This window comes from Anolis carolinensis, chromosome 3 (genome assembly GCF_035594765.1).
Source record: "Anolis carolinensis isolate JA03-04 chromosome 3, rAnoCar3.1.pri, whole genome shotgun sequence".
In the NCBI taxonomy this organism is placed as follows: Eukaryota; Metazoa; Chordata; class Lepidosauria; order Squamata; family Dactyloidae; genus Anolis; species Anolis carolinensis.
In genome coordinates, this window is record NC_085843.1 from 48,650,441 (window position 1) to 48,667,204 (window position 16,764).

Genomic DNA, 16,764 nt, shown 5'->3' on the forward strand with positions numbered 1-16,764 from the left:
TACTCTTCAAAACAGGGAGAAAAAACAAAATTAGGAAAGTAGAATAATGATTTTTTTCTAGGATTATTTGACCTATGGATGAACTAACCAATTTTCTTTACCAAAATGCTAGAAGCTGCATGCAGAAGGTGGATACTGCCAAAATTGCATAGATCCTTTCAGAGGCTTGAAGACTAGCAAATTTAAGGGATACAATATATTAACAGTGCAATCCTAAATGTTTTTACTCAGGGTTCAGTTCCATAACATTCACTAGCTTGTTCCTAGTTAAGCGTGCCTAGAAAAGAAGCATTAAGCAAAGCATGTGACGTTCCTCATCTGAGAATTTAAAATATTTGTGACTAGGAGGCTAGTGCCCATTTTCCTTTTAAAACAATCCTTTTCTCAGTAAATCAAAGAGAGTTTTCCAATATTCCAGAATTGGTGGGAGAAAGATGGAAATTCCCATGGGGAATTTAGAGAAAGAAAGCTCTCGCTTTTTCTCGCTGAACACAAGAAACCATTTATATAGTCAGAGCAGTCTGCAGGGATACTGTGTTCTGTTCTGCTCATTTGTATGGACTGGCAGAGACTAGCTACATCTAAAATCACATGGCAGTTAATTTTTTAAACAATGTTGGGCATAGAAATCCTGACAGATCACCTTCCCTCTGCCTGAAATAACAACCAACTTGATATGATCAATGAGAAAAACAGAGCTGCCATTTGTTTGACTCTCATGACTGCAAATTATGGAAATTTAAGAAACCCAAAGAGAATTTTAGATTCAGATTCTGAATCCATATTCTGATGCTGGGATATACTTATAAATAAATAAAGTGTTATTATTATTACTTCCACACCCAGTTCAAGTAAATATTAATTTAGCATTTGAAATATTTAAATGGACACTTGGTTTTCTCAGTTGCGCTGCCCACTTTCAGCAATATATTATTTTGGCGCAACTGGGGACCTTCCATTTTGCAGCGCACATAAAAGTCTTAAAAACAGCTCTTGTCATTCCTCCTTAATTTCACTGAAAGCTCAGACAGTCGGTGAATGAGATTATAAGAAGACAGTCTCGTTAAAACTAGAGGGCAGGAAGGTCACCTAACCTTTGTGTGACAGAGGTCTCATTAACTTTCAACCGCATCTACAGCAATTGACCTAAACTTCCATATTACCAGAGATAAGAAAATACCATGCAATTTCTTTCTCTCATCAGTAAGGTCCCAGAGACTTGACAGTTCGGTCCAAGTCAACTTTATTCAGAAGCAAGGCCCACGATATTTAATTGGGTTTACTCCCAGGAAATCACATACAAGAATGCATCCAGAATGACTTTGGTCCATTCAAACCTGAAATCATCATAATAAGCATTCCTGTAGAAACTTTTCCATCCACCGAGGGCTCTCAGTGAACTCTGTAAATGTTAGTCAAGTTTCTCAGATTCTCTGGGAATAATGTCATGGACCTGCAATATGATGCTGTCGCTGTCATATAGAGAGAATTTAAAGATGTAGCCATTTTAGCCTAGAATATCAATATGCAAAGGGATCCTGTGGTGCCTTAGGAACTGAAAGAACAAAATTGGTAGCATTAGCTTTCATAAACTAAGTTTATTTCCTGAGATACATACATAGTTAATTAAGCTTTTGGGCATTGGGCAAATATGTTGGCATGAGGCTGAAAGGTAGAGGAAAATGAGGTTTAAATAATTGGAGAAGCATATATCCACCGAGAGAGGAAGGCCAGGAGAAAGAGGGCTATATTTTATGAAGGCCCAAAATAATAATTTTCCCACCCAAAACTGGAAGGAAAAAAGTGAATTGTTGTCCCCCACAATCTCAGCCAGTATTTTCCCTTCTTTGGTATCAATAAGAATTGGCTTAGGCTGTGCATTTCCTAAGGGACTCCAGCACTTTTCTGACTTAAGCCTTCTGTAGATAACTGATCCACCAGGACATATAAGCTATACAACAAAAAAGCTCCCTAAGATATTTGGAAAGAAGGAAAGACTGACTTGCATATAATAGAAAACCAGTCCATTCTCAGCATCACAAGGACCTCCATCTCATTTCAAAAGAAATGTGGCTCTTCTATCTAGTGAGCATTTTGACTCTGTACAGATCTCAGCAGAAGCAACTATTTCCTATCCTTGCTTTCTCCGGCAGCATCTCAGAGCTACCAAAGCTATGCTCTGGTTTGATCGCTATCAAAACTAAAACCTGAACAATTTAGCATCATGAAATAACATCCAGAAAAAATCTACACCACCCAAACTATGAATCCATACTTCAGAAGGAAGAGGAATTAGTACCTACCTTGGACAGTAAAGGACCAAGTTGGGGGCTCTCACTTGCTCGTGACCTTTTATACACCTTCCACCAAGGTCACTGATGATAAGGATGCAAAAGGGCATCAATTGTTTCCCCTGCTTCTATATTTGTCTGCTGGGACTTGAGAAAGGCAAAAGGAGGGAGATGAATGGACACTTTCAGCCTGTGTGGCATTCTAGGGGGAGTGGTTTGCTCCTTGGTTTGGGTTTAATCTTCTCTCAGCCTTTTATGAAGCAATATAAAAGCTACAGCAAGTACATATAGTCTAAGAAAGGCAGTACTACTTGTCCAGCCATAGAGTATTCGTAAAGCAAAGCTGCCAACTGCAAACCAATAACTCTGAGGGGCTGATAGATGATACATTTCAGGAGAGAAAATTGATAGTTCTGTTCAGGCAAACAATACAGTGAGGAAAAAGTACATCAGGGAGAGTGTGAAGGAGTAGAATGAATGGCTCAGCTTCCCCTCTTTATACAATCATTCAGTGGACTGTGTGGACAAACCTACATTCATATAAAGTGCACATGTTTTACATTTAGCCATGCAGTTAGGCTGTTGGGATTTTATTTGGGGAGAGTGGGGGGGGGGGTCTTTCAGGTTTTATGAACAATTTGTACATCAGTAGGACACACAGAACTGAATATACAAGTTAAGAGTCTACAGCCTCATCAGATGGGGTGATCTCAGTGTCTTAGGACAGTTTCACTCTGTCTGGGGGACAGAGACTGACACTGGACATCACATGACACTGTGTGACATCCGGTAGGGCCCTCACCCCGATGTCCACATATTCATGGACATTCACATTTGCCAAAGGATATGTGCCCAGAGACTAGGTACAGTTATTTTCCAATACCTTGGTGCTTTTTGGCCGGGCCTTGGCCAGGGCCTGCCGAGCACCACCAGGCAATGCATGGCAGGCTCTGCCCACATTTCTCCCAAAATGGAAGGGAAGCACCAGAAAGTGCTTCCTCCTCCACCAATGGGAGGGAAGTGTTTTTCAGGCAGCACCACCACAGGGAGGAAAGTATTTTTTGAGCACTTTCTTCCCATTTTCCCCATATGATGCAGTTTTTGCATGTTGCTGCCCTTTCTCCCATTTGATGGAGACAGGGTGTCAATGTGCTCTGTCCTGTCCCCACCATATGATGAAGGAAGGAGGGAGGGCATGCGGGGCACCACGAGGTTCCCCATGTCCTTCCCTTTCTCCGGCGACTGCCAGGGCAATGGCACAGCCCCCATGGGTTATGTGAAGAGGTCCCCAGAGAGAACAAATATTCAAATCTACAAAAGTGAAGCTCACAAATGTGGAAAGCTGGCAAAAATCACCAGCGACCCTGAAATATGGAACAGATATATTATAAAATATTTTGCTTGCTAGTTAAATGAGAAAACTGGGACATTTTAACTTATAAAGTCTTTATTATTATAGAGGTCTATCTGAGTTTTTTAAAAATAGCTTTGGGTTGATGTGCACTCTGAATGCCCATTCCAACTGGAATGGAAATTGTGTCAGTTATGCTGAATTGACTAGAAGCAAGACTGCTAGCAAGGCTCCAAAAAGTCTAGTAGTGCAAAAGTTGAATCCTACAAAGACTTTAAAAAGAAAAGCGAAGGCTACATGTTCTGTTCCAAGTTATCTACCCAGAGAGGCAATTAGCTCTTCTTAGCTGGCAAAGCATAGAGCTATTATTTGCACACATTCTATCTGCTTTTGCTAATGTGCTGTTGGAGTGGTCATCTTGGGAGTCCAGTAGCAAAAGCATTGGGTGGGATGGAGGAGGGCATCCACAGGAAGCCTCTTGTCAATAGACTTTGAGAAGTCGTTCACTTTAACAGGATAATCAGAAACAGGAGACAAGAGCAGCTCGTTTTCTTTCCTTTAGATGCATCACTCATTAGCTGAGTTAAAAATGTACATAATGGCAGGAACATGTTTGCGGAGATGCACAACGTGACAGCAGAGAAACCACAGTTCATTGGATATGCCACATTTGTTACTTGGTAAAAACACATCTTCCCAGATTACCTTTTTATGCAGAAATGCTCAAAATATCCAAAAGTGCATTGAGTAGCTGTGCATTTCAGCCTATAGTAAAATGCACTGGATTTCCGAATTGATGCAATAGAATTCTAACAGAGTGGCGTCAATAAGGCAAAAGCAATGCAGAGAAAAAGCTAAATGTTCAATTGTGTTTTTTTCCTAGTCAAGAGTGAAAGGAAGAGCTATGTGAAACTAGGTGGCTAAAAGTATCCAGCATGTGTTGACAGCCAATACTACTTCAGTCTTATTTAAAAACAACAGCAAAACAGGTCGTTTCATATTCAAATAATGTTCTGTAATCAATAAGATTTTCAGCTGCAGATACTGGAATGGCTCAAAAGAAACAAGGCCCATGATCTAAAATGTATTTATATGGGGAATAGTCTAGCCTTTTTGCATGCAATGATGTGTTCTTCTTCTCTTTAGTGAGTTTAAGGCCCCATTGTGCAGAAATTTACCAGTATCGAAGAATATGGACATACTGAAGGTAGGGTTCGTTACAATCTGCAGTCAAATCCTTAGACCATTTAAAGTCCCAAGGCAGACCCTATTCCCAATTCACAGGGTTATCTATAAGCCATGAACATCTACCATATGAGCACACTAGAACCAATGGTAAATTTCAATTTTTAAAAGGATTTTTAAATGCCTATTTTTGTAACTTCGAGACAAATCTGGAGTACAGACTTTTACTTCCTTCACTGGATGCATAGATGTTATTATTTCATTTCATACCTTGCAAGATTTCACAGGTAAGAATCATATTATTTTGCTCCCTTCTCCCACTTTTTACAAGATTCATTTTTTCTCAAACCCCCTCTCAAAGCTATTTGAAGTCATAAAACACATCTTACCCTCTTCCAAAGCTAAGAAAGACTGCAGCAGTTTACTTTTGCCTGTGATTACTGAGCAGGAAAAATGCTACCAATCCCTTCTGCTGAATTAACTGAATGCAAACTAATCTTCCAATTTGTACTCAGTTTACAGCAACTGAAGTGAGAGAAGAAGAAAACTGGATGTTTTAAAGGCCACTGTAAAGATGGAACAATATGAAAGGAATGTGGCTTCACTGTTTTTGAGAAATGAATTAACTGATCCAATAAAAAACTTTATGAGTCAAGTGGGAATATTTCAGATAAAGTGAATTCTTCCTGTTCTCCATTCAGGATCTCTGAATGGCCATGGTAGTCCACACTCTTGTTACATTCCAGATAGATTACTGCAACATGCTCTACATGGAATTGCCTTTAAAGACTGTTCAGAAGCTTCAGTTTGTCCAACTGGCGGCAGCCAGATTGCTAACCCGAGTGGCATACAGTGAGCATACCACCCCCCTGTTACGTCAGCTCCACTGGCTGCCAATCTGCTACCAAGCACGATTCAAAGTGCTGGCTTTAGCCTATAAAACCCTAAACGGTTGCTTGTCCAGCTTACTTGTCCAAACGTATCTTCCTCTATGATCCATCTCGGAGGTTAAGATCATCAGGGGAGGCCCTGCTCTCGATCCGACCACCCTCACAAGTGCGATTGGTGCGGACGAGAGACAGGTCCTTCTCAGTGGTAGCCTCCCATCTGTGGAACTCCCTCCCTAATGAAATCAGGACAGTCCCATCCCTCCTGTCCTTTAGGAAAAAATTAAAACATGGGTGTGGGACCAAGCATTTGAGCAGCAGATGCAACGATAATAATGATAATGATTTATGTGACTGACAGTGGACAGATCTGAATTATGAGTCGCATTTTAAATGTTTTTATAACTGATGTTTTTAACTAATTGTTTTAACTGTAATTGAGTTATATTTGTTGTGTTTGGCATCTACTGGTTGCCGGTTGTGTAGCCACCCTGAGCCTCCCCCCCCCCCCCAGTGTGAGAAGGATGGGATATAAATATATTAAATAAATAAATAAATAAATAAATAAATGCAACAATGCACACTTTCTTGAAATACTGAGGACCTTATCACCCACACTGTGTAAAATGCCTTCTAAGTCAGCAACCCTGGTTTAAGAAGGCTCTATGAGCACTGGGTACATTTTTGTTGTTGTTGTTGTTTATTCATTCAGTCACTTCCGACTCTTCATGACCTCATGGACCAACCCAAGCCAGAGCTTCCTGTCAGCCCTCACCACCCTCAGCTCTTTCCAAGATCAAGCCAGTCATTTCAAGGATAATATCCATCCATCCATCTTGCCCTTTTCCCCATCATCATTATCTTCTCCAAACTTTCCTGTCTTCTCATTATGTGGCCAAAGCACTTCATCTTTGCCTCTAATGTCCTTCCTTCCAGTAAGCAGTCAGGTTTTATTTCCTGGAGTATGGACTGATTTGATCTTCTTGCAGTCTAAGGCACTGGATACATACTGGATATATACCCACCCCATAACACAACGGTTCTCTTCTAATAAAATAATGTATATCTAACTCCTCCCAATCTGTCCACAATCCATCTGATGTCCGCCCCCCCTAAGCACAACTTCATTATTTTATCCCAATGTAGAAATGTTAAAACATTTCTGTTCCCATGGATCTGCGCAATTTCAAATTAAAAAATAAAAAGGAAACAATTAAGGAAAACTGGAAAACATTTATGACTTTTTAATGGTCTTTCTTTGACTGCTACCAGAAGTTTACTGCTTGCCATTATGGCAAAGGAAAATCAAGCAGTAGAAAAAGATCACCTCTAAAAGATGCCCTGAAGGACATGTCAATGGCACAGATAGTGTACCATCACACACATAAAAACAGGTACACATGGCAGATCCCTTGTCTCTGAGTGCCTATCGGTTATCAATGAAATCCCTCATGTGATAATGTCCGCAGGCACAAGTAGGCAAAAGTCATCAGAAACGGGGTGTATGACTGTGTGATAAGGTTCTGAGTCACTTGTGTAAATGTTTTGAATTACACTGATTTGGAACATAGGTATCTATACCGCTAGTAGTTTACACTGCTTATCAATATTTTAAAGTTATAAGCTAAGAACTGGTCATAAATGCATATAATTTGATGAATAGGGCCATTAGAGAGTTAACAACACTACAGTCTAAACTTTTATATCTTCTGAACATCACCTCATAATACAATATTTCTCAGTGGATTCACACCATACTCTGTATCTGGGATGTCAGGTTTATTGGTAAGTTTGTAGGTTGGTTGTATGCAGTTTTTGGTAACTGAGATTAAAAGTGGTTATGGAATGAGAGTATAAAAGCAGAGAGCATTCTCAACAAAACAACACCGATATGTGATTGTGTCAGCTAATAATTGTAAAAAGGAGACGGTCAACTTGAAGCCCTGCAAATGTTGTTGGGCTGCAAGTTTCAATAGCCCTATCCAGCTTAAAATCGATCCATGAAACCAGAACCTAGTCCCTAACTGTTTCTGCCTCAAATTGCAGAATCCAGCTACTATTGCTGTGAAACCAAAGATTGGTAACAGGCCTGCAGCTGGTTATCCAGCTTCAAGAATTGATCATCTGAGCAAAATCCAAAGAACAGTTTTGATTTAAAACCACTCAGAGCCCTGCCATCTTCAAATTGAATCACTGATCATTCCAGTCAGTGGAGGACTTTGCTTGTCTCAATTGGTTTTCACAAACCAGGGTAGATATGAATGTCTGTACTACTAGCAGAAAACAATCCAAATAAACAGGACTGGACTCAGTGTCTAATGTCACATTCCTCAAAATAAGTCAAAAAGAAGTACAGTAGAGTCTCACTTATCCAAGCTAAACGGGCCGGCAGAAGCTTGGATAAGTAAATATCTTGGATAATAAGGAGGGATTAAGGAAAAGCCTATTAAACATCAAATTAGGTAATGATTTTACAAATTAAGCACCAAAATATTATGTTGTACAACAAATTTGACAGAAAAAGTAGTTCAATACACAGTAATGTTATGTTGTAATTACTGTATTTACGAATTTAGCACCAAAATATCATGATATATTGAAAACATTGACTACAAAAATGGCTTGGATAATCCAGAGGCTTGGATAAGCGAGGTTTGGATAAGTGAGACTCTACTGTAAATGCACCTGTAGGAAGGATGGCCAACTCACCAACTCAGTCCGGTGAAGAGGACAGTCCAGTTTTAATAAGCCCTTTACATATAGAAGGAGCCACAGATATGTTTTCTTGAGCTGTCAGTTGGACCCAAAATGGGTTGGAAAACCATGCTCAAAGTGTCATCGCTAGTGTGCTTCAAACTGGAGGGAGATCTTAAGTGGAGCACCTCAGGGTTCTGTCATAGGGCCATTACTCTTCAATATTTTTGTCGCTGACTTAGATGACATCTAAGTCATGTGGAGGGAATCTTTATCAAGTTTGTAGATGACACAGAACTGGGGGGGATGGTTATCACGTTGGAAGATGATAACAGAATTTAAAATAACCCAGAATTTTTTTAAACTTGGGTAGAAATTGATAAAGTGAAAAAAGTATAGGTATAGGATGAGATATATACAGCTCAACAATACTATCAGTACATGCAAAAAAGAGCTGGTAGTTATTGTTGAATGTGAGCCAGAAGTATGATGCTGCAACAAAGAAGTGAATACTACCTTTACCATTCATTAACAGAAGCACAGTTTCCAAGTCAAGGGAAGTAATAGTCTTCCTATATTATGTGCTGGTTAGGCCTCATCTGGAGTACAGTGTTTGGTTCTGGACACTATATTTTAAGAAGGATGATGTAGGTTCAAAGTAGGACAATGAGGATAATAAAAAGTAAGGACAACAAAACATATGATGAGGAGTTGAAGGGGCTGGTCTTGTTCAGCCAGTGATGTGAAGGGATGACATGAATGCATTCTTTTAAATGTTTCAAGGACTGTGACAGAGAGAAGGGGGAAGACCTATTTGCTGCTGTCCAGAAGATATGATCAGATCCAATGGTTTTAAATTGCAGAATGGTAGATATCTATTGAACATCAGAAGGAACTTCAGGACAGCAAGAGTGGTTTAGCAATGGAAGCCATTGCCTAGAGATGGTGCTCTTCTCTAGAGGCTGGACAGTTACCTGTTGGGGATGCTTTAACTGGAAATCCTGCATTGAGCTAAGAATTGGACTTGATGGTCCATGAGGTTTTATCTACCCTTATTTCCAATTCCATTGTTTTATCTACACTTATTTCAGTGTTAGGACTTCATCCCATGCAGTCTTCTATCTTCTCTCCATTTATCTGCACTGTTGAAACAGAGTCCCAAGGAGGCCATCATATGACGCAAGGCCACTTCTAGTGGTTGCCTGAGGGACTCCGTTGTGAAAGTGCAGGGAAACAAAGGGAAGACTTTGTTTTCAGAAGTCAGGTATTAGCCATCTCCCAACAACATAAGCCGGGGAAGGCAAAGAAAAGACTTAGGATGGCTGCCATCCCTGAAGATGGAAAGGCACAGTAGGAAACAAAAGAAGATGGTCCCCTCTGCTTGCCCCTGCTTTCTCCACTTTCCCCCACTTTTATGTGATGAGGTTCTTAGTGAAACATTCCCCACAGAGTTCTCCATGCTAGCTTGTGTCCTTATTTTCTGAGGAAGGTAATCCAAATTGGCTAACACTATCCCTATAATCTTCAGAAACTCAGGATATAGTGATGAAGTTATTAATTACTACTTCACAGGGAAAAAAACAAGTTTTTCATAAATCATCATTAATTAATGGCATATCATACCTTTCAACTGTCCTAATTTGGTAGGGACTATCCTGATTATTCCTCTGTCATCCCACTTTTTCAGCTGCTTTAAAAATGTCTCAGGGCTCTTCCACACAGCTGTATAACTCAGAAGATCAAATCAAATAATCCACAAGATTTGCTTTGAACTGGATTATCTGAGCCCACGTTGCTATATAATCCAGCAATGTGAAGTTTATACAGCTGAGTAGAAGGGCCCTCAGTTTCTCTCTCTTCCTCAATTTGTCTTCAGCTTATTTCAGCTGCTGCAAACTGAGTTCAAATTGCAGAAACAATTTGCATGCACTTAATTCAACAGAGGGGCAAGCCAATGCTGGGCAAGATACTTTAGGATCCTTCCCTTTGCTGGAGATATAAAGCAAATTGCAGCAGCCTCTCCTAGCTTGTGTGGTCTTTCTCATTAATAATCTTGCCTAAGCTGATTTTGCTTGTCCACATGTCTGTTATGGTTCTCATCTGACGTGTTAGAGAATATGATATGTATATGATATTTATTTATTTATATTTCACTCTATCTCCCTGAGGGGACTCAGAGCAGATTACATGTGCATACGCAAACATTCAATGTCTTTATACAATTGACAAAGACAGAATAGTACATAAACAGAAGCAAGGCTTCCCTCTTTTTTCCATCTCCAGCATCTGAAGGCTGTGCTCGGCTTTGCCATGGAGAGGTGCTGTTGTTCCATTCTTCCACACCAAGGAGCTATTCATTCATGGATGCCTTTCTGATCGAACTGCTGGCATGTTTTTTAGGGGCGCCTTTTACCTCTCAGCTAAAGCGGTATCTATTTATCTACTCACATCACTGTTTTCGAACTGCCAGGTAGGCAGAAGCTGGGCTGACGCTGGGAGCTCACCCTGCCTGGGGCTTAAACTGCTAACCTGTTTGGCAAGATCTTCTGTAGCTGCGGTTTAACCGGCTGTGATATTCTTGCGGCATTCAGAGCGCTCTTGATGATCAGACCTCATGAAGGTATCTCAGTCATGATATATGATGTGAAGGAAGAGAACAACAAGTAGCAGTTTTATAGGAAAATATGTTTGAGAAGACAAATAGTTACTTATTCGTTAGCCTTTCAAGTACTCATCCCTATCAAGAATATCTGACTCAAAGTTGCTTCCTCAGTAATTTAGGCTGTTTTCTGTCTGATTCTGCTATTTCACTAATTTTGTTATAGTTCATAGCATTTGACCTTGAAATGCAGTTCTTAGCAAAAAGACAAAATATAAATTAAACAATTAAAATAATATTTAAAGAAGGAAATAATTCCTACCAGGATTCTGGTGCAAGACAAAGATCATCATTGTCATTGGTTAAGTAGAAAGGTCATTATTTCTTTAATGGGTTGGTTAAAAAAAACATGAGGACCTCTGATAAAGTATCCTGTGATTAGTTTAGTCTATTTTTGATACTTGCACTTGGAAAAGAATGTAATAATTATTATCTTCTGTGGACCTACAGATAGTGTTAAAAGCAATGCCAAATGGTTCAAGTGGTTGTCTGGATTGTGTCAAATCTACTTATGACACCCTACTACTTTCTAAATGAAGAACTAGATGCATTCTTGAAAGGGATTGCTGATGTTATCAGTTCTGTTCTTTAATGTACTGTCCAAGACATAAAATATTTGTTTCAAGGACAGGTGTGCCAGAGCTTGCTTTATAATAAAAATCCAGCACAGAGAGGCTGCTTTAAAGGTGATCTCTGCTGTGCTTCTCAAGGTGATATATGGCTATCCTGACTCATTGCCACTGATGGCCCTAACTTCCAAAATTTATTTCATCCCTTTTAAGACAGCAGCATCACTGCATCTTCTGGCAACGAATCTCCATTTAGCTACACACAGTGTATAAGGTACTTCATTTTATCTGCCCTGATTTCTCCATTTACATTCAATAGGTGATCTCATGTTCTAGAATCATAAAAATGTGAGAAAAGTTTCTTCTTATCTACTGCTTGTCCTTCACATCTGAATTTTTGCAATTTGATGATTTACGGATTTGATTAACATCTTCTCTTTAGGGCCGCCACACCATTAATCCCAGGGCTGGCTTCCCCAACCTGTCCTTAGAGCAAGCAATTTCAACAGCAGGGCTCTGCTGGAGAGTTGCTTGGCAGGCAGGGAAGGCAGAAGCAGTGTTTTGGCAACACCATTTATTTGGGCTTTTCAATTGCCCTGATCTACACATTTTTTTAAAAATGGTCATGCTTGCCACCCACCAATCTGTTCCACTCATCTCCCTCCCCACCCCATGCCACCTCAATCCAGATGGATATGCTAGAGAAACAACATTTTTCCCCCTGGAAACTGCAAAACAAGATGTGAGTTTTTTAAAAATGCATTAAAGCCTAAAAGAAGCCCTTTCACTGTTAAAATGGCCATATATCATATACAGCCGGAACAGAGATAGCTATGCATTATTTTTCTTTTGTTGAAGGCTTTCATGGCTGGAATCACTGGGTTGCTGTGAGTTTTCTGAGCTGTATGGCCATGTTCCAGAAGCATTCTCTCCTGACATTTCATGGTTTCCTCCTTTCTGTTGAAATTGTTCATATGCTTATGGATTTCAATGGCTTCTCTGTGTAGTCTGACATGGTGGTTGTTATAGTGGTCCAGAATTTCTGTGTTTTCAAATAATATGCTGTGTCTAGGTTGGTTCATCAAGTGCTCTGCTATGGCTGACTTCTCTGGTTGGATTAGTCTACAGTGCCTTTCATGTTCTTTGATTTGTGTTTGGGCAAGGCTCCATTTGATGGTCCCTATGTAGACTTGTCCCACAGCTGCATGGTATACAGTAGACTCCTGAAGAAGTGAGAAGATCTTGTCCTTTGCTGAACGTAGCATTTGTTGATTTGTAGCATTTTTGATGTAGACAACTCCTCAGTGTAATCCTACTTTCCTTTAAATATATCAAACCTATAGTTTGATAAATCCAATCTTAGGAGAAAAGTGGAATATAAATTCAAATACATAAATAAAGGTAGTGAGGAAACTTTAATATAAAAATGTACAGTATCAATGATATAGAAATTACACAAATATACACATATTATGTCGGCAGGTTTTTCAGTAATTACATTGGAATACCGCGGATTTCTGGGCCTGAATATATTGACCAAGATTTCTCTAACTTAAAATGATACATTTTAATATATTGGGTTTATGGTTCCCATCCCCTTGATCAGGTCATGTAAGTGTTATTTATTTCTATAATTGTATTTTTACTTTGCTTAATAATGTGTTATTATGTTTGTTATGTATTGTTTGTGTTGTTTTTATGATTGGAATCATTTTATGAGTCCCATCCGGGAAATAGGGCGGTATATAAATAAAGTTGTTATTATTATTATTATTATTATTATTATTATTATTATTATTATTATTATTATTATTGTGTGTGTGTGTGTGTGTGTGTGTGTGTGTATAAAAGAAAGTGTTTATGTATGTATCAATACACAGAAAGTGAGAGTGAGAGACAGATTGATATAAAAGAAGGCTAGATAATGGACCAAGCTAAGACATTAACAAAAAAAATCGTCTCAAAGAAGTATAAATGAAATGTTATTCTTAAAAATAAGAGAAAATAGAAAATGTAATGTATAAATAAAGTGACAAAATAACTAGGAGAAATACTATACTAATGGTATAGGCCCAGAGGAGAAGATAAGAAAAGATGGGACCATATAAGAAGAAAGATCAACAAGAAAAACAAATGGAATCAAAAAAAGAAAAAAAATATTTTTGTTTTTCCTAAGCAAAAGACATTGTGAATGGAACTGCTTTTAAAAAAATTGAAATATGTATAACAATACCCTCTCCGTTATCATTCTTGGATGTACAATTGACTTATGGATAGACCTAACTTACCGTATATACTCAAGTATAAACCGGGGTTTTCAGCCCTTTTTAGGACTAAAAAAGCCCCCATGACTTAGTCTCAAGTGAGGGTCCTGGTTGGCTTATATTTGGGTTGGCTTATACATAGAATCATAGAATCATAGAATAGTAGAGTTGGAAGAGACCTCATGGGCCATCCAGTCCAACCCCCTGCCAAGAAGCAGGAAATCGCATTCATAGCACCCCCGACAGATGGCCATCCAGCCTCTGTTTAAAAGCCTCCAAAGAAGGAGCCTCCACCACAGTCCGGGGGAGAGAGTTCCACTGCCGAACAGCCCTCACAGTGAGGAAGTTCTTCCTGATGTTCAGGTGGAATCTCCTTTCCTGTAGTTTGAAGCCATTGTTCCATGTCCTAGTCTGCAGGGCAGCAGAAAATAAGCTTGCTCCCTCCTCCCTATGACTTCCCTTCACGTATTTGTACATGGCTATCATGTCTCCTCTCAGCCTTCTCTTCTGCAGGCTAAACATGCCCAGTTCTTTAAGCCTCTCCTAATAGGGCTTGTTCTCCAGACCCTTAATCATTTTAGTCGCCCTCCTCTGGACGCTTTCCAGCTTGTCAACATCTCCCTTCAACTGTGGTGCCCAGAATTGGACGCAGTATTCCAGGTGTGTCTGACCAAGGCAGAATAGAGGGGGAGCATGACTTCCCTGGATCTAGACGCGATACCCCTATTGATGCAGGCCAGAATCCCGTTGGCTTTTTTAGCAGCCGCATCACATTGCTGGCTCATGTTTAACTTGTTGTCCACAAGGACTCCAAGATCTTTTTCACAAGTACTGCTGTCTAGCCAGGTGTCCCCCATTCTGTATCTTTGCATTCCATTTTTTCTGCCGAAGTGAAGTATCTTGCATTTGTCCCTGTTGAACTTCATTTTGTTAGTTTCGGCCCATCTCTCTAGTCTGTCAATATCGTTTTGAATTCTGCTCCTGTCTTCTGGAGTGTTGGCTATCTCTCCCAGTTTGGTGTCGTCTGCAAACTTGATGATCGTGCCTTCTAACCCTTTGTCTAAGTCATTAATAAAGATGTTGAACAGAACCGGGCCCAGGACGGAGCCCTGCGGCACTCCACTCGTGACTTCTTTCCAAGAAGAAGACGACGCATTGGTGAGCACCCTTTGGGTTCGTTCGCTTAGCCAATTACAGATCCACCTAACTGTAGTTTTGTCTAGCCCACATTTTACTAGTTTGTTTGCCAGAAGTTCGTGAGGGACTTTGTCGAAGGCCTTACTGAAATCCAGGTATGCTACATCCACGGCATTCCCTGTATTGACCCAACTCGTAACTCTGTCGAAAAAAGAGATCAGATTAGTCTGGCATGACTTGTTTTTGGTAAATCCGTGTTGACTATTAGCAATGACTGCATCTGTTTCTAAGTGTTTGCAGACCACTTCCTTAATGATCTTTTCCAGAATCTTGCCTGGTATCGACGTGAGGCTGACCGGATGGTAATTGTTTGGGTCATTCTTTTTTCCCTTCTTGAAGATAGGGACCACATTCGCCCTCCTCCAATCTGCTGGGACTTCTCCCGTTCTCCAAAAACTCTCAAATATGATCGCCAGTGGTTCTGAAATAACTTCCGCTAGTTCCTTCAGTACTCTTGGATGTAGTTGATCTGGCCCTGGCGACTTGAATTCGTTTAGAGTGGCCAGGTGTTCCTGGACAACTTGTTTCCCTATTTGGGGTTGGATTTCCCCAAATCCTTCATCCATTTCATGTTGCTGAGGTTGAAGATGGCTTTCTTTTTGTGAGAAGACCGAGGCAAAGAAGGCATTAAGCAGTTTTGCCTTTTCCCTGTCCCCTGTCGCCATCACCCCATCTTCTTGAGTATATAGGTAATCAGAGTTGGACAGTCTTATTGAAGTCTTATTATTATCTTAAATTACAGTTTTATGTAAATATTCAGAAACATTTAACCTAGTACTGATGCCTCAATTAATGTAACGTTCTTGGTATCTATTTTTATTTTTGAAATTTACCAGTAGCTGCTGCATTTCCCACCCTCATCTTATACTCAAGTCAATAAGTTTTCCCGGTTTTTTGTGGTAAAATTAGGAGCCTTGGCTTATATTTGGGTCAGCTTATACTCAAGTATATACAGGTACTAGCAAAACTCCATAATCAACTTATTACACTTTTCTTGGCTTCCCCCCCCCCCCCCCACTCTTATGGTATACAAGATTGAAAATTAAATAAAAAGTGTATAAAAATAATGCATAAAAATAAATAAAGTGTAGCCCTGCTTGACAGCTCCCTTTCCTTTTTCTGGTTTCCTGTCAATGAGGCTCAATAGTGCAGATACATCATTAAATATAAAACAATGTAATTCAGTAATTTTCTGCTTGCTCACATTAAAGTTTGCCATTTCACTTCAGTTTGAAGTGAGCCTTTTGGAACTCTTCACAATCAATTTTCATGCTCACTGTTATAAATAAGTTTTCATCATTAAGAAATGTGGCCATTTCACCTCTCTATTCACTCCAACTCAGATCATTTAAGAACAGATTGAATAAGAACTAGTTCCAGTGTGGGTATCTGAAGGACTTCGCCATTCACATCCATCCACTGTGAGAACGAATCATTAAGTCCTGCTCTCTGAAGTCAGTTTTCAGTCCATAAAGACACTTCCCTTCTTATCCCATGATTGCTAGCTGTACTCCCAAGGTTTTGGCAAGGCACTTTGTCAAAAGCCTTCTTGAAGTTCAAGTAAACTGTCCATGTGACAAGCTACAGAGAAAGGTAAGTGCTGTCATATTACAAAGTGATTGTCGGTAAAAATTACCAGGGTATATACATTAGATGGAGAAGGTGAC

At 39.7% G+C, this 16,764-nt stretch overlaps 1 protein-coding gene across 1 annotated transcript in view; it reads right to left on the minus strand.

The window, feature by feature from the left end:
• The window catches only part of myh15 (myosin heavy chain 15), a 149,645-nt gene extending 147,230 nt beyond the window's left edge, over positions 1-2,415 (minus strand). Inside the window, exon 1 of the mRNA XM_062974863.1 lies at positions 2,304-2,415. The gene's annotated coding sequence lies outside the window, so the exon portion shown is untranslated. The remainder of the gene's footprint in view (positions 1-2,303) is intronic.
• Positions 2,416-16,764: the final 14,349 nt, after the last annotated feature.